The 21,987-nt window shown below is 45.1% G+C and overlaps 1 protein-coding gene across 1 annotated transcript in view; it reads left to right on the plus strand.

Moving 5' to 3' along the window:
* The first annotated feature begins 598 nt into the window (after positions 1–598).
* Positions 599–21,987, plus strand: part of SLC16A7 (solute carrier family 16 member 7) — a 100,371-nt gene continuing 78,982 nt past the window's right edge. Inside the window, exon 1 of the mRNA XM_081928074.1 lies at positions 599–749. The gene's annotated coding sequence lies outside the window, so the exon portion shown is untranslated. The remainder of the gene's footprint in view (positions 750–21,987) is intronic.

Below are 21,987 nucleotides of genomic sequence, written 5' to 3' on the forward strand. Positions count from 1 at the left end.
CCCTGCCAAGAAAACTCCATGGACAAAGACAACCCGAGGTACCACTGTATTTTATTCAAGTTAGCACCCCTGCTGGGACGCGTGGCCGAGGATCCAGGGCGTGGCCAAATGGTTGCCCCCTGCATCCTGACCCTACGATCCTGATCCAGTTATGGGGCAATTTGTGCCCCCCCAACACCCCCAAACCCTTCAGGGCGCAGCTTAGCGTCCTTAGGCGCGCTCATGGCTCGGCCACTCGGGTGCCGCCGGCCCTGCCTTCCCCGCCGCGTCCTCGCCTCGCCTCTTCTCCTCTCCCGCCGCCGGGAGCCTTGGAGATGTTGCGGCTCAGGCAGCAGGCGCCTCCCCGCCGCCCGGCAGCCTCCGCCCCACTCGGCGAGGGCGGCGGCGGCGGCAGCGGCTCCTGGTCGAGCCTCCCCGGCTGCCCTTGACACCAATCCCCCTCGGAGCGGCAACAAAAAGCAGGCAGGGGCAGGTGGCGGAGAGGACGGCGGCGCGCCTCCTCCTCTTTCTTCCGCGCGCGGCCTCCGAGCGACTCCAGCCCGAGGCGGCCGCGGCGCACAAAAGGCCCCGCGTCTTTCGTGCCGCCTCTTTTCTTTCGCGGCGGCCTCTGCAGGCCACGTCATGGGGAAATAAATAAATATCGCCCCATTCAGCCAGTGGCAGCGAGCAGGAACCGGCGGCGGCGGCGGCTGGAAGATTAGGACCAGCCCACCCAAACTAGACACACACAGAGAGGGAGACCAAGCCAGGTAACGTAAAACGGAGCCATCCAGTTCATCTTTTTTTTTAATTAACCAAATAGATGGGCAGGGCGGCCGGGTTTCTAGGCAGAAGGGGGCCGCCGTCTGTTCCAGCCCCATTGTCTCCGCCGCTTCGTGTTTGAATGTCCCTGCTTCTGCCGCCCGAGTGTGTTGCTAACTGTGTCGGAATGGTGTCGCTTAAGCAACGAGAAGAGCGCCTGGTCTGCTGCTGCTGCTGCCGCCGCCGCCGCCGCTGCGATCGCGTTGGCTTTGGGATGCGAGGCGCCCAAGTCCGAGCTCACACTGTGGATGATGCATCACACACGGGGGAAGCGGGCAGAGCAGGCGCGAGGGGTGCGGGGTGGGCGGGAGACCCACACTATGAACGGCGTCCGCCGCCAAAGGAGCAGCGCGGAGTTGCAAGCAGAACACGGTGTCCCGCGCCCCCGTGGATGAGAAGGGCTTGGCCACCACCGGCCTTAGGGACGGATGGATGGGGAGCGCAGACGGAGCCCGCCTCCCTGGCTGCCCCCGTCCGATCAGTGACCTCCAGAGATGTACCCCGTGGAGAGAGAGCGCAATGCCAACTCACCCCCGTAGACCCAAGTGACAGAAGCCCATCCGAGCCACCATACACCCCTTAGAGCCACTCCCACGTAAGCCCCCCCCCCAAGACATAATTTATTGGAGGGGCCGCTCTCAAAGTGGATGGGCATTGCCGTGGTGCGCGGGCGCGCGCTGCGTCGTCATGTGGCCTGGGGCTCACCTGAGCGCCCCCAACATTTTATTCAAGTTGGCACCCCTGCACCACGTTGCGTGTGCGCGCCCGATCACAACCGATCCCCCCAAACACGTTGCTCTCCGGTTCCAGTCCCTAAAGCACGCCTGCAGCTCTGCTGCTTTTCGGAGAGGGGCTCTTCTTTCTCTCCCCCCCCCCACCCAAAGGAGCCATTTTGAATGGGGGAATGGGTGGCACGGTGGAGAAGGAAGCAGCTGCTTGCCTGGGCCGGGCACCGTGGCTTGCAAGAGTGGTGGGTTGGTGGGTGGGTAGGCAGAACGCGTGCCGCTACGTCGCTGGTGCGCCTTTGTGTCTGCGCTGCCGCAGCAGGAGGAGGTGGCTAAGGCGTGTGCACGCGGGTCTCCTTCTGGAGCTCCTTGCCCAGCGCGGCCCTTGCCTCCGCCTCCGCGCCGCGAGGGGACTCGGGGTGGCTAGGATCAGGCGGCGTATTTCTGGCCAGGCAGGTCTGCGTGGGGCTGGCTTTTCTTTCTCTACCCCCCCTCCTGCTTCTTGGTAGTCAAATCCTCCAAGGGTCAGGCGCCTGGAGCCGGATGATGCTCTTCGCGCTGGGCGGGGAGGCGGCGCGTCAGAGGCGCGCGTGGATGGCCTGCCTTTGTGCAGCGCGTCTCCTGGTTTCCAAGGCCCCACCTCGGCGGCGGCCAATGGGAGGCGCGCGGCGGCCAGCAAGGCTTGCCAGGGGATGAAGGAAGCGAGAACTCGATCCGTCGGCGAAGGGAGGGATGCCGACGTCACGAGAGAGGGGGCTTGGCCGGCAATCTGCAGCCGGTTGGCTCTGGCGGGCGCCAGGCCACGTGGAGCGCGGCGCAGCAGCCGCTGGCACCGCCGTCGGCCCGCACGCCGGAGAAGGGCACGCCAGGCTCCTCGCAGATGCAGCCTCCTCATTCATTCCTGGCGCCTCCGCAGGGCAGTTTGACCTTGCCGGGCAGTTTCCGTTGCGCGCCGCCTGCGGAGCTCCGGAGCTGTCCAAAGAAATCGTGTGCACGTTTTTTGTTTTTTGTTTTTGCGGGGGGGAATCGGCTCCACGGATCTGGAGGGAGCTTCCTTCTGAGTAAATAGATCAGGCAGTAAAGGAGGAATCTAACGTAGGATGGTGGGTTATGTCATGGACGTGTGGTCCTCAATTCATTTCATTTGCAAGGTCATTGGCTTATAGGGGACCGTCAGTATAGTGGCTTTGCTGCTGGGACTTATATGTGAGGCTCTGAATAGTGGTGGCCTTAGGAGTCGACTCCAGTAAGGACACCTTAAAAACGTGATACATTTGTTGTTACTTAAGCTTTCCAGGACTAGAGCCTACTTCTAGGTGCATGAAGTGCTTTGTTCCAAAAGTATGAAAAACAAGCATTGCATCATATAGTAGTTGGGCTGAACTGGGTGGGTGGGGGAGCGGTCAATCTTGCCCTGAATATAGAAATATTTAACCAAACCAGTTTAGCCAGTTCCATTTCAACTTCACTTTTTCCTTTCCTCGAACTTAAACCACACAACCTTTATATAAGAGCTGTTGATAAGGAAATCATTTATTTAAGCAGAGTGGTTTCTGAGGCTTTAAAGAAACAGCAACATAGAAATGCTATTTAGAACAGAAAATGTTTTCTCAAAACCATCTGAATTGCATTGTTTTACATCAGGATCCATGGCCAATAAGCGGTGCATCAATGGTGGGGAACCTGTGACCCTTGAGATGCCATTAGACTCTAGTCTCCATCATTCCTGGCCATTGGTCATACTGGCTGGGGCTGATGGGAGCTGGGAACAGTGACATCTGCAGGGCCATAGGTTCCTCATCCCTGTAGTCAGAAGAGTCCCAAGTCATCTTGCTGCCTGAGGATGAGAAGTCATTCCTATTCTTAGTACCAAGGTGAGCCAGATTGGCTGTTGCATCTTCAGCATCCTTTGCTGAACCAGATTGGCTGTTGCATCTTCAGCATCCTTTGCTGAACCTGAGACAACAGGCTAGCTTAGGGGTACAAGGCCCTGCCTGTAGTAGACCCTCTAGTGAAACCTGCTGATGAATCTCACTTGATTCCTTGGGCACCACAGGTCAAGATGGTGCCCTCAAGGGCTGAATGGTCCTGACATCCATTGAACTTTATCAGAAATAAAACCATACAATGCACCATAACCATGCACAGCAAAATACAAAAGGAAGATATAATTAACATTGGAGAGACACAGGTGATCTAGGCTTTTTGTTTGGTAAAGGTCGGCTGATCTTCTAAAAGAAAAATCTGAATTTGTTGCAGTTATTTTGTTTCACACAGAAGAATGGCAGCCCTCAAGTTAACACTCAAGGGCATCTCTTGTTAAATAATTCCATTTGGCAAACTTGTCACCAGACAAAGTAGCTCATACTAGGCTAGATGGTCCAGTGATCCATGAAGGCTTCATATGATTACGGTAATAAATAGAAAACACCCTTAAAAATGAGACTTGTCACATGTGTCATGCATTTCAGTAGAGAAAATGACAAGAAAAGCTTGTTGGGGGTGGGGAGTCAAGTTCTGTAGTCCTACAACCATGTATGCACTGGCCTCCACAGCCAGTGCAATTTTGGGGCTACTGCTACTACTACAGTGCAACAATAGGTAGAGCATCATGGGTTCAGCATAGATGTCCACACACCTGGAGCCTCCTGTGGTTTTCTGAGCTCCACATTTCAAAACAGACTTGCAGAGAGGCACTCAAATGTGGAGAGAAGAATGTGCCATTGCAGACTTTTGCTTCACAGTGGTTAATATACAGTGGTACCTCGGGTTACATACACTTCAGGTTACATACGCTTCAGGTTACAGACTCCACTAACCCAGAAATAGTGCTTCAGGTTAAGAACTTTGCTTCAGGATGAGAACAGAAGTCGTGCTCCGGCAGCACAGCAGCAGCAGCAGGAGGCCCCATTAGCTAAAGTGGTGCTTCAGGTTAAGAACAGTTTCAGGTTAAGTATGGACCTCTGGAACGAATTAAGTACTTAACCTGAGGTACCCCTGTAAAGGTAAAAAGGTAAAGGTACCCCTGCCCGTACGGGCCAGTCTTGACAGACTCTGAGGTTGTGCGCCCATCTCACTTAAGAGGCCAGGGGCCAGCGCTGTCCGGAGACACTTCCGGGTCACGTGGCCAGCATGACAAAGCTGCATCTGACGAGCCAGAGCCGCACACGGAAACGCCGTTTACCTTCCCGCTGGTAAGCGGTCCCTATTTGTCTACTTGCACCCGGAGGTGCTTTCGAACTGCTAGGTTGGCAGGCGCTGGGACAGAGCAGCGGGAGCGCACCCCGCCGCAGGGATTCGAACCGCCAACCTTTCGATCGGCAAGTCCTAGGCACTGAGGCTTTAACCCACAGCGCCACCTGCGTCCCTAGGTACCCCTGTACAAATTGGTTATTTAGCATGCTATTTGTGTTAGACGAAACTTAAGCAGTAACTTTGCTTCTTTATACATTTTTTTTAAAAAAAATCAATTTAAAAAGACACAAAAAAACCCCCCACACCTACATACATAAGTCAACATGTCCATAAATGACAAATCTTTTCTGTTAGTGAATTGCTGTCTACCTTGCCCTTAAAAAAAGAAAAGAATCTGAGCTTTCAGTGCCAGTGCTGTGCTATTCATGTACAATCTTTTTTTTCTAATCCATGTTGTGTCCTGGGACGCAACAGTCCCAGGGAAATAACCAGGAGTCTAAAATGATATAGTTCTCTCAAGCAAAAGACCTTTTGGGTTGTCGCCAAAGGCTGCACCTAAACTCTTATGCAAGTGCACTTGGGCTCTCTGCCCAACAGTTTGAAAACTCGCAGGCTACAGTTGTAAGCTCACAAGAAACGAAGCTTTAGCAAGAAGCCAAATGCTGACAGTGGCCTAAGGTACTAACGGAAGGTTAAAGTAAGAATGGGGTGGGGGTGGACATTCTCACATTTTACCTGTTCCATTATGTTTGCATGTGTTCCTGCAAGTTCTCATTCCGGAACTGAAGGAGAAGGTATGTGTTGTGTTGAGCAGCATTGATCCAGTCAAATTTTAGCTCTTAGTTTTGGGTAGTTTTGGGTGCAGTTTCAAATGTGGCAAATGTTGTAAATCGTAGAGAATAGCTGGTGCATGATATTGAGAAAGCAAAGCCATGTGTGTGTTTTGGACACTAGGATTTCAGTCCTAACAACATGTATGTGAACGTAAATTCCATTGAAGTCAGTGATATTTACCTCTGAGTGACTATGTTTTAATATTCCTTTTTAAGGCTCCCATTTAGATGCACAAGCATGTACTGGTGGGCGCAGCACACCCCAGGAACAAAGATCAAATATGTAATATCAGTGGAATTGTAAGAATTGTAATGAGATGAGATAAACTGCTTATAATAGAAGGCTACTTGGCCAACCATTGAGGCAAGTAAGAATCACTTCCAGGGGATCATATAGAAAAGCGTTTATATATGGAAGGGAAACAGTTTTTACTTTTTGCTTTAGACTCTCAATGTGCCACAAATGGCTATTGTGTGTACATGAGAGCACGTATCTAGCTGAGAATCAACATTTTGAAAGTAACATTTGTGCTTCTGTTTGTGAGTCAGTCCTCTCACCATTGCTTTATTGTTCTGCAACGGCAATTGTACGGTGTTGTCTTTTCCTTCTCCTGACTTTATTATCTCTGTTCCTGAAAGATAAGCTTTGTATCATAGGGGCTTTCCCGTGAAGCTCATCCTATTTTATAGTAGGCCATAGCAGGCTTATGTTGGGTTAAGCGGCTAGGCAAACTATACCTGAGTGTAGACTTTGAAATGAGCATTTGCAGCTATTGAGGGGGCCATTGCTTATCCCATCCTCTTGTCTGACTTGTATCTCCTCCATCATCTCCTTATATTACGTTCATCTTTCCTCTCTGCCCCTTTCCTCTTTTTCTTCTCATTTTCCAGAGGAAGAGGAATGTGTGTCAAAGACAAAGAAATCATTAGTGTCCCCAGTGATGGCTCCTTTCCTAACTCAAAATTGAGAATTGGTGGTGAGGAGTCTTACAGAGGGGCTACTAAATATTTAGTTTAGGGATAAGAAAGAAGAAGATAAGAAATGTATGCGTATTTGAAGGCAAACCAGAACGTTCCATTCCAAGATTAGGCCGAGAGGGGAATGCAGCATTATAGCTGGCTAATTACGTCGTCTAGAGTGGCTTTAGCAATTCAAAATCGATAACCACAGATAGGGCTATCGTAGGCTTCATTCCAACAGCTAGAAGGCCTCCAGTGTACAGAGGGAGTGACAGTTTACTGCCCTATGGCATATGGAGCCCCCCCATGCTGCTTTATGTCCTCGTCCCATATATTTTCGTTAAGTAAAAGGAACTACACTAACTAAAGCAGTTCCTGGGCTTGCTCTAGAAATACATCTGCCTCATCAGAAGCTATGGTTCTGACCTGAATTCTATGGGTGGTATCAAACAAAGTAGTTCTGCTAGCACAATGGGTTGCACAGCAGAACTTCACCCCCTCTTCTGTCCCTGTGTTCCCTTCTACCCTCCTCAAATCTGGTGCAGAGGGTTCAGAGAACCCCCAAACAGATTTTGGAGAATGGGGGGGGGGAGGAGAGAAAGGGGAAGTTCTGTTGTGCAACCCAAAGTCCTTGTGCAAATGGAACAACTTTGTTGCATACTGCCCTACATTTTACTTCGTTGTGCAGCTGTGTTTTGATTTCCCCCAATCTTAATCTTCTCTTTTGTTTTAGTGTAAGGAGATACAAAGTATTGTGTGCTTAGCGGAAATGAATAAATCTGTCAATTTCAGTTCTCTAACTTTTTCAGTCTCCACCCCACAACTATGCAGTTATTCAGAATTCCATGGTAATTTGCTTTTTAAAAAATCATGAATTTTTGTCTGCATTTCAGTTTGAATTTCTCCTTATAAACACATTTTTTTGTGTGCAGCTTTGACCAATATGCCAATTTTTGCAAGCAATTTCCGCTAACGCAATGCATTTCGAATGGTTATTTTCACTAATACAGTAGTACCTCGGTTTACAGATGCTTCAGGTTACATACGCTTCAGGTTACAGACTCCGCTAACCCAGAAATAGTTAAGAACTTTGCTTCAGGATGAGAACAGAAATCGTGCTCCGGCGGCACGGTAACAGCAGGAGGCCCCATTAGCTAAAGTGGTACCTCAGGTTAAGAACTGTTTTGGGTGAAGAACTGACCTCCGGAACGAATTAAGTTCTTAACTCGAGGTACCACCGTACATGCATTCCCATGTGCTTTCCTTCCTAATATATTCATTTTTGTGCACAAGTGTTTGGTAGGAGGAGAACTACATCGCAAATTTCAGAGAAGTGCGAATTTCAAAGCATAGCTGGGATTTGGTTTGCATATCGGCTTGAGAGATGTGGAATATGGAGTTTTTTGTTAAAATGCAAACAAAATCGAACTTCTCCATCCCTAGTGGTTAGTCAGTGGAGGACTGACGAAAGAAACTGTGTGGTTCTGATGCTACAGAAATAAAATGTATGTCCCTATCCCTGAATTTTCTGGTGCAGTCTGAAGTGCAGGTAACTACTGTGGCTTAATGAAGCAACAGAGCCTGCTAAAAGGAGTCTTAGCATAGGAGGCTTGTTTGGCACTTGAAGAAGCCTGTATGTTACTTGGAACACATAAGATCAAAGTGTTGACGCTCAGGAGGCAAAGCTCTTTCATGCTATCATTCAAGAACAGCTGGGATAGCAAAGGGGATGGCGCTCACACATCAAACTCAGTGGTGCAGTGTGTTTTCTCAATAGAAGCATGAGGCCAAGCAGCGAGGCAGTGGTGTGTGCAGTGGTGTACAGGGTGGTTGGTCAAATAGATTTACTGCTTGGCTGTCTTCATGGGAGCAGCTGCTACATCCCACAAAGAGCAGACAAACTGCATGATGGCCTTCTTGTATCTCAAAGTTAAGTTTCTACACAACAGAGCAAGCAACACTCATCCGTATGTGCCAGACTTCCAGTTACAATTCAATATGCAACTGCAATTTCTCGTATAGTACAGAAGCAAGGAATACTGATGACGATAAGGTTCAAAAATACATACGAGATGTAATATGTGCACATTAGGTAGGGATGACAGTGAACTTGTCGGGAATAACTATGAGCTCTGCTTCCTGTGCAAACCCAGGTGCAAAGCCCAGGTGTGCTGAGAAAGCTCCTTAATATTCCCTAAACCATCAGCCTGATCTCGTGTCCTGCAGGTGCAGTTAGAAGTTCACTTTCGTGCCACGGCTGTAAAAAGCTCTGCCCATAAGTGGAGATGCAAGCAAGAACGTGTTGCTTTAGTACTCAAAAAAGTGCTTGATTTCATTGAACTTAATGTGCTGAAGACCGTTTTTCTTCTGACTTGTTGGTTAGAAAGGAATGGAGCTGTATGGTGAGGCATGCAGTTTGAACCCGTGCACGCTTGCTTGAGAGTAAGTCTTCGTGGTTTGTTCAGGAAAGTGGACGGAGATCAGGATTGTGAGCTGGGGAGATAAAAGTGTTAGAGGACTGCATATTGTCCTCAGCTGTTGTCATTGCACGCTTGACCGCAAAGTACTTCTACTCCAGAGATTTTCTGCAGCAGGGGGCTCTTAACAGTTTTGCTCGTGAAAATATTGCCTCGTGATAAAGTGCCATGCAAATTGGATGGACAGAAACATGCACAACAAAGCATTAGGCAGATCGAGAGAGTAATATCTGCTTTTCCACAATGGTAGATTTTAAATTTATTTCGGGTGACTGTTTATAGCAACATGAATTGCATAAGACCTTAGCGGCCACTTAGAAACTTCTTTTAATGTCAAGTGCTGGCAGGCAGTCAACAATGCAAGATTCAAATGTCTCACATTAACTTTGGGGCGAGGGCACATTGTGGTCCAAAGTTTCTGTTCTGAGATTATTGTGATTATTTTTAAAAGCTCCCCCCCATGTTACCTATGGTTTACTGCTACCTATGGCCGTGTTCTCGTTTCAAAAAATCTTTGAAGCAGAAAGAGTAATGTTTATGTCCAACGATTTTCTGCCAGACCACATAGGAGCCCAAAGGAGGGGAAGACACCAACTTCTAAATCTGAACACTAACGTTTAGTGGAATTTGGAATTATCAAACGGCATCAAGCTCAGTGAAAGGTCTAAAGAAATTGATAAGCACACAATGCTTTGTGCACCTGTAGGCATCCTGCTTGAAATTGGGAACAAATATTTTAGTTCTAAAACCTTGGTCTGGTTTTTGATATTGGTCCTAAGTCTGACATTTCTTTCTTTCTTCAATGAGGTTAATATTGGCAAGAGGAATGTGAAGAATATTAGACCTTCTCTGTCTGCTCCCACCCCCCTATCCTGTTGTGTGAATTGGATCCCTTGGGTTGTTCTTGTTCAGCTGCCTTGTTAACCTTTCAGGTCACCACATCCAGCCAATTGTTTTTGCAGTTTAGACAAAAATCACTCTTCATAAAGGCTCTGTTTCCCTGCAAACTCTTTCCTATTTATCTAGCTAAAAATGCTGCTGCAGGTTACCAACCAAGTATGCATTCCTGACCTTTTCTTATTACTGTCACCCAAAAAAGGTCACCATGCTGGGTACTGCACTTTAGGAATAGAATTGCCCGACCTGAATGCATCTGACTGAACCTCATTTGGTCAATGGTTCAGCATACTTGAGCATTTCCAAGAAGGTAGCCATGATCACCCACCCTCTGTTTCACAGCATGTAGATAACAGAAAGGACAAGAGTATGTTGCATCAAACATCTTAAAACTTCATAATAATTTGGCCTCCATTAATTATCTTTTGGTGCACTGCTTTTGCGTGTACAGTGGTACCTCTGGTTAAGTACTTAATTTGTTCCGGAGGTCCGTTCTTAACCTGAGACTGTTCTTAACCTGAAGCACCATTTTAGCTAATGGGGCCTCCTGCTGCCGCCGCGCTGCCACCATGCGATTTCTGTTCTCATCCTGAAGCAAAGTTCTTAATCTGAGGTACTATTTCTGGGTTAGTGAAGTCTGTAACCTGAAGCGTATGTAACCCGAGGTACCACTGTATTTTCCTACTTCATTTGCCCTTTGTGCTTTATGGCCACCATTTTTGTTTTTTAAAAACATTGTTTTGACCATTTTTTAGTACTTATCTAATTGAAAGATTTATGGGGATGTTTAGTTAGTCTGACAGCACCAAGCTGAACTCTGTAGCTGAGTTCCAGTCTGGTATGACTGGTAAAACAGCACGTACTTTTGGCCGTTCTTTCGGTGTTGTTCAAGTGATGTCAGGAATCACAGTGAACAAGAAATGAATTGTTTCCCCGTTGAACCTGCTTGAGAAATTAGAAGCTGCTATTTGAACTGTTGCTTACAAGCGTAATTTCTAGGTACAAATTTATCTTCATATTGTAAGTTCTAATAGTCTGGGAGGAAGAGGAGAAGAAAAAGAAGAAGATACCCATAGGTTTTGAGAGTTACTGATTTATTTGTATGTTTTGGAATACTAATAGAAAACAGAAACAGAAAGATCATTCTCGACAGTGGCAGCAGTTCCCGCCTTGTACAGCTGTGGGCAACTTATGGGCAAGGGCGAGAAAAGCTTCCCATGCTATTGGCTGGCCAATGTCATCAGCCCCGGTTGGTGGTGGAGAGTGACAGGACTCCCCTACCTCTTTTGACAATAAATTGACCAATCAGAGGCCAGTGGAGTGGGAATTTGGAGATGGACCTGGGGAAGTCTGTTTCCACCCAGATCCACGTCTCCAGATTATAAAAGCCACCTTCCAACAATCCCCATTGAGCATCCCATCCTCCCACTCTGTATAAATTTGGCTCCACTTGAAGGTAAGCAGGTGGTGTATGTGTTTATGACCTTGTTGAGGAGTGACTGAGTTGCCATATTTGTGGCCAGGAAGGAATTTGCCTGCAGACCAAATGGGCCTGTTTAGAAGTTTTCCCTGCCTTGCAGCAATTGCCACAACTTCTTGGTGGGAAAAGGCATTGGGTTGCATCCTTTGTCTAATTAGGGGTGCGTGAAGGAGCTATGCCTCCCTCACCTCAAGATCAAAGTATCAGGGCACCCTGGTTATGGAGTCGAAGGAGGAGGATCCTGTCCATATGCCCAGAAAGGGGCTAACGGGCCATGGAACTCCCCAGTTGGCATCCTGGAGGGGGTCACCTGTATTTGATGTGCATCATATGGGGATCCTTAACCCAGGATTGACCCTGATGGAAATAATCAGCCAGCAACCAAGATGGCATATCCAGTGCTAAAGCGAAAGCCTCCTTACATCTGTAATCAATAAAGTAGCCTGTTTGATCTCCCCCAAAGGTTGCAATGTTGTTTATTGCTTCCTATGCCCCTACCTCAGCAACCTCAAGCTTACTGCGATTGGCCTGCAAAATAATTTGCCAGAAGCAGTTGTTTAAGGCATTTAATGCATTTATTTAATACAAATATATCTAATAGTTTCTTGGTCAGATTTAAGTTAAATATCTACTGGGGATAATTTGTGTGTGTGCTGCTAACAAGTGGAGTAAGTGAGAAAGCTTGGATGCATTTCTGTAGCTAACAATACTGAAATATATGTAACGTTATATGGTGCATATATTTTCACTTTGTGTCTATCTAAAATGCCGCAAATTTATTCACTAAACAGCTAAACAATAGGATTCTGCATTTTGTTTGATGAGTGCATTTGAAATTGTTGTTAGTCCTAGAGATGAATCCACAGGATAAATGCAGGCGACATATTCCTTATTCACCCCATCTTTCTAATGGGCTGGGTACTTTCCTCTGCTCATCACAAGTTTCTTACGGCCGTTTTCTCCTCCATATAATATTAATCTCTTCTCATAAAGTATTTTGAACTTCATTTATGAAAAAAGGTCAAATAGGAGGTATCTATTATTATTCTAATCGTTGCCATAAATCAGTTCGGGTGTCACTCTGTTCCATGCAAATGAACACAGCACAGCTTGTATCCTAGTTGATTTCCTGTCCTCGTTTCCGTTCCTCTGTTCCTTCTGCCAGTCCCTTAGGAAGTTGTCTAAAAGCTGACTCTTAGCACTTTAGAAATGGTGGCACTAGCCATTTCACTCCACTGTCAACCTGAATGAAAGAATGAACGAATGAATGAGCACATTAATGAAGGGGGTGGGGAGGGGGAGAGCAGAAACTTATGAAAGGAGAAAGACAATAGGGAATGGCAAGAACATCCCTTGCACAAGGTAAGGATGAATGCTGAGCACAAATAGGGAGGGAAAGTGAAACAAAATATTTTTTCTTTAAAAAAAATGTCTAATTCATTGCGTTCAAAAACCCTCTCCTAGAGCAACTGAACCAAAGCTGTAAGACAGGTGGGGAATAGGGTCCCTATTTTTTCCACCCTCCCATGTCAGCTAGGTAAAGGTAAAGGGACCCCTGACCATTAGGTCCAGTCGTGGCCGACTCTGGGGTTGCAGGGCTCATCTCGCTTTACTGGCTGAGGGAGCTTCTGGGTCATGTGGCCAGCATGACTAAGCTGCTTCTGGTGAACCAGAGCAGCACACGGAAATGCCGTTTACCTTCCCGCCAGAGCGGTACCTATTTATCTACTTACACTTTGACGTGCTTTCGAACTGCTAGGTTGGCAGGAGCAGGGACCGAGCAATGGGAGCTCACCCCGTCACGGGGATTTGAACTGCCGACCTTCTGATTGGCACGTCCTACCTGATGTCATAATGATTTCTGGTGATTGACACTTGTTAAAGCTCAAAAGGAGGTTGACGTAACCCCTGATCGGTGGTTACAGTAACCTCTTGATGGCACAGCTTTCAAAGGGCATGCCTTCAGAGGGGCTTGCTGTAACTGCCAATCAGCTGTTTACAGGGATTCCTTGTCAAGTCAGTTTGGAGGAAGTGGTTTGCCTTGAAACCATCTCCTCTGTGTGATACGTTTCCCCCCTCTGCAGACATCTGCGATTTGAGGAAGTGGTTTAAAACCAAACTGCTTCTCAGCTGCGCTTGCGTCCTTTATGAGGAACTCCTTAATGCAGTCAAACCCAGCAAGGCTCCCAGCATCGTTCACTGTAAGCTCCCGATGGTTCCTTTGCAGCCACAACTGTACCTGCCCCACACCTGGCGCTCTTATAAGAACCCAGAAATAACTGTCACACTGAAGAGAATAGCCAGTTTGGTTGGCATCTTTTAGTTAGCCTCAGATTTGTGACGTGAAATGCAAGTTGTTGCTTCACTTCTGCTAATTAAAAGGAGCATTTATGTCAAACCTAAATAAAATAGTTAACATGCTAAAGAAGAAGGCCACCTAAACTACTCATTGCTGTATTTTAGAGTCTCCACTACTATGAGAGCAGAGATATTTCCAGACTCCCCAAGTGTCCCTATTTCCCAGGGACGTCCCTGATTTAGAGAAGCCATCTCAGTTTATGATTCGATCCTGGAATGTCTCACCTTTCCTTAGGCTGTCCCTATTTTCATTGGAGAAATGTTGGAGGGTATGGAGTTATCTGACCCACAAGCAGTCTGAAGGCAATCCTGTATAGGGGATGTTTTAAAAATAATAAGAATGTTTTATTATGTTTTTATATACAGTGGTACCTCAAGTTAAGAACTTAATTCATTCTGGAGGTCTGTTCTTAACCTGAAACTGTTCTTAACCTGAAGCACCACTTTAGCTAATGGGGCCTCCCGCTGCACCGCTGCTGCATGATTTCTGTTCTCATCCTGAAGCAAAGCTCTTAACCCGAGGTACTGTTTCTGGGTTAGCGGAGTCTGTAACCTGAAGCATCTGTAACCTGAAGCGTCTGTAACCTGAGGTACCACTGTATGTTGAAAGCTGCCCAGAGTGGTTGGGCAACCCAGTAAGCTGGGTATAAATAGTAAAATTATCATTGTGGAATGAGACGTCCCTATTTTCATCAGAGAAATGTTGGAGGGTATGTATTTCACCCACAGCCCTATAAAGGGTTGGACATAATAAGATGAGGCTGCTGTAGCAGGCCAAAGGCCCTCCTAGTTTAGCACCATGTTCTCACAGTGGCCAACTAGATTGCTGTGGGAAACATGCACTCTGTGGGAAACAGCGTTCTGACATCCTGTAATTTGCAGCAACTATTCAGAGCCTGTGACAATGTAGGTGGAACCTTGCCATCAGGGCTGGTTTCCAAGGAACTTTCTTTCAAATTAAGCCTGACTCAGATCGCACCTGAGGGCTAGTATCCTGTGCACATTTACCTGGGTGTAACTGAACTCAGTGGGAATTGCTTCTGGGTATGGATTGTGGTACTGAAGGGGAATATTACTCCTAGTTTTCTATTAAGTAATAAAGAAATGTTCTTTGTACCATTTCTGGTAAAGGAGGCTTATTGGAAATATTTGCAGTGTTGGGAAATACCATCAGCTGATTCATGTGGGAATCCTTAAAGCACAGTCTGGAGCTCTTAAGTTGACTAACAGGAGACAAGTTATCGGCAGAAGGTGAACCCAGGATCTATTGCAGTTCCAAAGCCTTGCTTAATACTCTAGCAACATTTCAGCAACACCACTGGAAGAACCACTGGCCAAATATTCAGCGATTTTCTTTTTAATTCTTTTACCCCTGTAAAAGTTTACACACTGAATGTTTTACAGGGGGAAATCAGCTAAGTAAATGTTTGTGTGAGGAGATGGAGGTTTTTGCCCTGTCTGTAATCTTACTTAGTGGTTAAAAAAGGAGAATTTATCGGTATGTGCACACATAGAAGAACACAGTTGTACATAAAACAGGGTTGGACAGAGGGTAACATTATTGATATATCCCTGAGTGACTTGCTGCGCATTGGTAAGGGTTTCTGTCTCCCAGCTTTTTAATAATAGCAGCAACAAAATGACTGCCCTGCCCCAAATTATACAGCTGATAGAGAGCTTGGAAAGACCAGGAGTGGTGTTTTGGGTTCAAGGCTGTTGGACATCATTTGGTACTGGTCCTCCAGTTCCTAGGTTCAGAATAATTTAGTTTTTAATGTCTTACTGTTGTGCCAAGCATGGAGTAACAATAATAAATAAAAACGATATTAGTAATAATTAGGGCAAAGGTTTTGTGCAATTGATATCTTATCCAAAACCAGTTTGAAGTCTATATTGTGATATCAGTTTCATAATTTTTGACCTGACAATATATTATGAATCATGGTGTGTGTGTGTGTGTGTGTGATGCAAAAATCACAACATGGGAAAAACCATGCAGCCTACCAATGCCTCTACATAGCTCCATCCTTATTTGAGACACCATGATATGTCAGTATATCACAATATTTAGCTGGTGATCTATTACAATGTTGAAAACCAGATGTTGCCCACTCCTAGTAATAATAACAGTAAAGTAGGAACTGTAAGCGTAAAGTCTTCTCACTTCTGGTGTAGACATGGGAGAACTAGTTCAATAGTGTTAGGGCCAAATGTGATGCATCCCTTGGAACACACTGCCTGTTTTCGATGACACATTGTGGATTGTCCCATGAACAGGAATCGAGCTTCCTGTTGGATTATGCTCACTGGTTTTAAATTGCACGAAACAAGCATGGCTCCAAACTCTTCTTTCCAGTCTTCTGAAGGGGCCTGTTGTAGGGAGACCTATATTAAGTAAATAGAAAAAGAACAGGAGGAGGAATGCTGAACCATACCCATACTTATCATTTCTGCGACAGTTAACACAGAAATAGGAGAAGGGACCCTGCCTTATTTCCAGGGTTAAGACTATACAAAGCCTTGTGCGAGATCAAATGATGGGATGGGTGGATTTCCCACAAGTCATTCTTCAGATGTAAGAGAACTCTGTTTTCTGGAACTAGCCAGCTGGGATTCTTGGTTTCACAATCCTTACTGCTTCAGCGGGTAATTTCAATTGTGTTAGTTGACTCCTGCCAAGTTCATTAACCTTTTGTGGCTTCCCCTTCCTCCCGCCTCTAACGACTTCCAGAGAAAGGAACTGTTTGTATTTGTTTTGCTAAAAGGGTGGACTTGAATTCTTGAGATGAGCCCCGCTGAGGACGGAACTTCTTGTGTTTGGCTGAACTCTTACCACCAAGGGTGACACAGTTTTGCTCTTTGGACTCTGCCAGGAGAGAATCCATCTATTTGTTTCCTCACCTGCAACAGTGTTTATTTGGATCCTGCTGTGGGGAGAAATGGACTGTCTGCTTCCTTGGCTGGAAGGAAGCCCCCAGAAACTGTTCACTATCCAGAAGAGAAACGGGCTTCTTTCAAATGTCTTTGTCTCTCCCTGCAGCCTAAGGATGAGTGAGCCTTTGTGTCAGGGAACATGTCTGCTGGCGTGACTTTTCTTAGAAGCATAACGGGACAAAAGTGGAGGCAAGGAGACAAAAGAAATGCACCTTGGTATTAGAATAGAATTGTAGAGTTGGAAGGGTCCACAAGGGTCATCTAGTCCAACCCCCTGGGATGCAGGAATGTTTTTGCTCAACTTGGGGCTCAAACCTACGACCCTGAAAAGAGAAAATTTTCAAATAGCTTGCTTCATATGGTTCTCACTTGGAGTCAATTCCGGCAAATGCCTGGCTAGTGTAGTAGCATAGTGGATAAAGGCTAGATAAGAGATTGTGCTTTTGTGTTTGATTGCTAAACTGTGGTTTAACAAACAGTTAGATAAAGTACTGTTTGGTGATTAATAGGGAGCATGACATCTGCAAATAGTCTGAGACATTGCAATGGAAACTCCCATAAATTTCAAATCAGATCCAAATTCTAACACAAAACAAGCAAACAAACCAACCCTTAGCATCAAAAAGAGCCTTCCATGATAAACATATCTATCACTTCTTTATGATCTTTTCAGCCATAGGTCAAGGCAAATAACTTTTTATGCATCCATGTTTTGGTGTTTAAAATGTTCATTATGTTGCCTCTGTGCAGGAATTTCAGTTTTTGTGCTCTCTCTCTCTCTCTCTCTCTCTCTCTCTCTCTCTCGGTTATTGTTGGTTTTTCCATTGTCCCCTTAGTTGGATTAATTCCATAAATTTAATTCAGTCAGTTGCTTGATCTGTTTTATCTGCCCAATTTTCATCTGAATAAAACAATAAGTCTGACGTAAAAAAAGGCTTGCTTTCTTTTTAGATGATGTAGGGACACATCATATCAGGCACTAGCTTTGAAGAAGTTTCCCCTGATGTATGTCATAGAAGGGGAAAGCTTCTTTTAAAATGGTGCCTGCTGCTTGCAGTTTTTGAAAGTAATTGCACAAAAACAATTTACAAGTTTTTTGTCTTCTAAAAAACAAAAACAAAATTTAAGATCTGCTGCTGTGTTCATTTGTGGGACCTTTTTGTTTTATCAAGAATGGAAACAGTTCATTGATTGAATGTTCAAAGTCTAGCATTCAGAAGACTTGTAGTGCTGAGCTGCAGTAGGTCACACGCAGTAGCTGATTCCACTTAGCAGCAGGTCATTGGAGACACCACTAAAAAGAGATATCAATACAGTGGCACCTCAGGTTAAGTACTTAATTCATTCTGGAGGTCCATTCTTAACCTGAAACTGTTCTTAACCTGAAGCACCACTGCTGCCGCTGTGCCCTCGGAGCATGATTTCTGTTCTTATCCTGAAGCAAAGTTCTTAACCCGAGGTAATATTTCTGGGTTAGCGGAGTCTGTAACCTGAAGCGTATGTAACCTGAAGCGTATGAAACCCGAGGTACCACTGTATATAGAAGACACTCTGAACAAGATACATATATTCCAAGATTTCTGTTTCATGACTGTCTCTGTCTGTCTGTCTTTCCGTTTTCTTTCTCACCCACCTGTAAGTTCAGGATTTACACTGTAGCCTGCATTGAATTCTTTCTGATTGGTTGACCGAAACTCCCTTCTTATTGACTTTCGCCTGTCATCTAAAACTTCAGCCAGGACACAGTCAATGTCTGGGTAACATGATGAGCTTTTTGGTTGACAAGAGATGCTGCATATTGTTTTGAATTGGTTTTGACTCAAACTGTAGCCTAAGCAGCAGATCCTGACACCTTTTGCCTTACCTCTCAAAATACCTAGCCCTCTGTGGTGCAAACTTATGGGCAGTATCTGGGGATGTTGTCCAGCTTGCAGTTCACTGGTTTGCAGTACTTTCAGGGTAGGGGGTGGGTGGGTTAAAGGTCTGTTGCAGAGGCCCGTGGCGTGTCGTTTTGATAATATGTGGTGGCTTGCTGTCTGGATTCCTGTTAAATTCAGGGTCATTATGCTGGAATAACAGCCCTGGTATCTCTTGTTTAATATGGAGCATAGGTTAAGTATCTAATAGGTGTAAGCAGGACTTTGCATAAATAGGGTTTGGGAATGACTTCCACGAATGAACACTGTTAAGGAATGCATCCATTGTTGTAAACAGAGGAGCCCGCTGAGCTCTGTGCTGTGATTTTGTGTTATTTCTGACATGATTTCCTTATATAGTTCTCTCCACCCTGAAAATTCTGTGCTTTTATAACCATAATAATTATACTGGATGCCCTAAAGAAATTTATCTTATGATCACATAACACTGGGAAAATAAAATGTTCTCTACCTTTTAAGCTTTAACCTTTGTCCTACTTAACACAGTCAAGCATGCAGCTATTAAATAATTCTGATACCCTCTCTTATTATTACTTAATCCTGGCATGCCACTGTTATCTAAGCTAATAAATCTTCAGCTGTATGTGTTGGAGCTATGCAAATAATTCATTAAAAAGTTCTTTGTTCAATGACAGTTGCATCCTTTTTTCCCTCTTTTTTGAAAAAATAATGAGAGACTGAGAAAGGTATTCTTTCTCAATCAAGACACTCCTTTAGTTTCTGTTGCAAGGTTGTTGTTTTCTTCACCCAGGTTTGCAAGCCTCTGTTGCACTCACCACCCAAGTTCAGGGGAAAGATTTTCCATGACATTTCTATGCTCAGAAATGGATTCGGTCACTACTGGATGTCTTAAATCTTCCAGCTGGACCCCAAATAAGTGGGGGTCTTGAAGTCACCAAGAGACCCTGATCTCTCAACTGCAGCATACATGCCATGGATGGATCTCTTCTCTCTTCCGATACACAGATCCCAAGGAAAGCCAGAGCCACACCAAGCAGGCTGCAATCATTTCAGAAGCTATGCTTTTGCACACACAGATCCTGTCGCAAAAAACTGCTGTTGTCTTTGCCCAGCCTAACTTTGCATGTACATGTTAGGTAGTGTAAATGACTATTGTGAGAGCCAGTGTGGTGTAGTGGTTAAGAGCGGTGGACTTGTAATCTGGTGAACCGGGTTCACATCTCCGTTCCTCCACATGCAGCTGCTGGGTGACCTTGGGCTAGTCACACTTCTCTGAAGTCTCTCAGCCCCACTCACCTCACAGAGTGTTTGTTGTGGGGGAGAAAGGGATAGGAGAATGTTAGCCGCTTTGCGACTCCTTAGGGAAGTGATAAAGCGGGATATCAAATCCAAACTCTTCTTCTTCCTCTATTGCTTCTGAACAGCGATACTGCATGATCCTGGATGCACAGAAGCAGGCAGGGTGTCAGCCTAGACTACAGCCTTGGTACAGTTGGAGTCTTCCCTTCTTTCCATGTCCTCAGATGACTCAGACTGGTTAGCAAGGAAGCTTCATTCTGCACTCCGCTTCTAAGCCCAAGTTTGTGCCAGTACCTAGGCTACAAGACCGAGCCTGTCAGGAATTCCCCTTAAAAACTAGTCCTGTCCTGTTAATCAATTTCCCCCGGTGGTAAGATTCCAGTTGAATGTATGCTCACAGTAGTAAAGTAACATTACAGTTTAAAAACCAAACTGGGTGTTATAAAAGCAGAATGCCCTTTTTACTGCTATATGATAAGGGGGTGGGGAACATGTAATGGCAACAGCTGCCCATGAAGTGTGTGGTATCATATTCATCATATGTGTTTGGAAGTTTCAATGTAGCACGTATCCTATATTCCTTTTTCATCTCCAGGACAGTTTATTAGTAGAAAAGGGAAAATTAACAAGTTTAGAAGATGAACAGCTAAGAAGGATATGGTAGTAAAATAACCACCATCATATTAGGGGATTATCTAGTGTTCTGAAATATGAAGGTTGCTGTGTGAAAACCAAAGCAGCTAACAAGACATTTAGTATCAATATGTACACTCAAAATCATTATAAACGTAAACTCGTCTTTCTGGGAAAGCTTGTAAAAGTGAACATTAGCATTCGTATTTTATGGCATGTATACCATGCTGGGTCTTTTCTAACTTGTCTTCCACAAGGCTGGTTGATGCCCCAGTGCTGAAGGACCCGATCCAAGCTGCCTCAAAACAAACCTTTCATTGTGGCACCACAAGGATGTAGATGACTGGAGTGAACGGGCAGGTATAGAGAAGCTAAGGCAGGTCTTCAGCTATGTTAGTGCCAAGTTGTGTAGGGGCTTTGTATACTAATGGTAAATTTGGTCCGTTAGCATATTGGCTTCCTATCCTATGCAAATTGTGTGGGGCTTGATATAGACTGTGGCAATAGTGGGGGTGGGAGCAGGGAAATGTTAACTCCTAACTGCAGTCCCTGTCCCCTACATCTGTTCAGAGAGTTCAGGGAGAACAACATGGACAATTGTATGAGAGGGGCACAGGGAGGCTGTGGTGGGAAGGAAGAATCTGCAGAAAATCACCTCTGCTTCTCTTACACTAGCACACCTTTCCATTATATCAAAATCCATCACACATAATGATTCACACAAGCCCTCTTAATAAGACTTGCTTCTTAACCTCTTAATGCACAAAGTCTGGTCTGAAAAAAGATGGTCTAGTTTTCTAATAAAGTCTGACCCAAGGAGCTGCTAAATTCCCCCAAATACATGCTACCCTGCTTGAGACTTTGCAGCGCTGGAGGATGTCATGTCGCTTACATAAGGAAACATAATTTTTATTTTACTGCTGCATTTCTGAGGTTATAGAAATGGTTTGCTGTGTCACTTCCACGTGCAGCATCATTGCAAATATATATTGTAGAATTGTGACTATGACTCTTCTAAACAAGGGTAGTGTTTCATTCATTGAAAATATAATACTTCAGTGCTTTTAATAAATGATCATTATTTCTGTGAAGTAGCACTAAAGGGTTTAAAAAGAAGTCCTTGTAACCTTCTGCACCAAGTAGTCTGAGATGCCTTTTCAGTTTTCAATTGGTTGCCTAAAATAAACAAACAGCATGCTTTATCACTGACCAATCAGGATTACAAAAGGGCTTTAAATGCTCATACTAAAGTTTCTATAGCCAGGAGAGTTAATTATTGTCTTTGGACAGAGGTCTTCTACCAGGTAATTCACCACTTTCTCTTCCAGTTTTACTTAAAGATAGCAGACAATGTTGGACCATAATAATGAATATTAATAATTAGCAGTAATGAAATGATTATGAGTTGCTTTGAATTGTGCTAGCATGTTGTTGTAATTGTTTAACTGCATGTATTGCATGTATATTAGGTCTTTTAGTCTGCAGCTCTGTAGAAAC

This window comes from Podarcis melisellensis, assembly GCF_964234715.1.
Source record: "Podarcis melisellensis genome assembly, chromosome: 10".
Classification (NCBI taxonomy): domain Eukaryota; kingdom Metazoa; phylum Chordata; class Lepidosauria; order Squamata; family Lacertidae; genus Podarcis; species Podarcis melisellensis.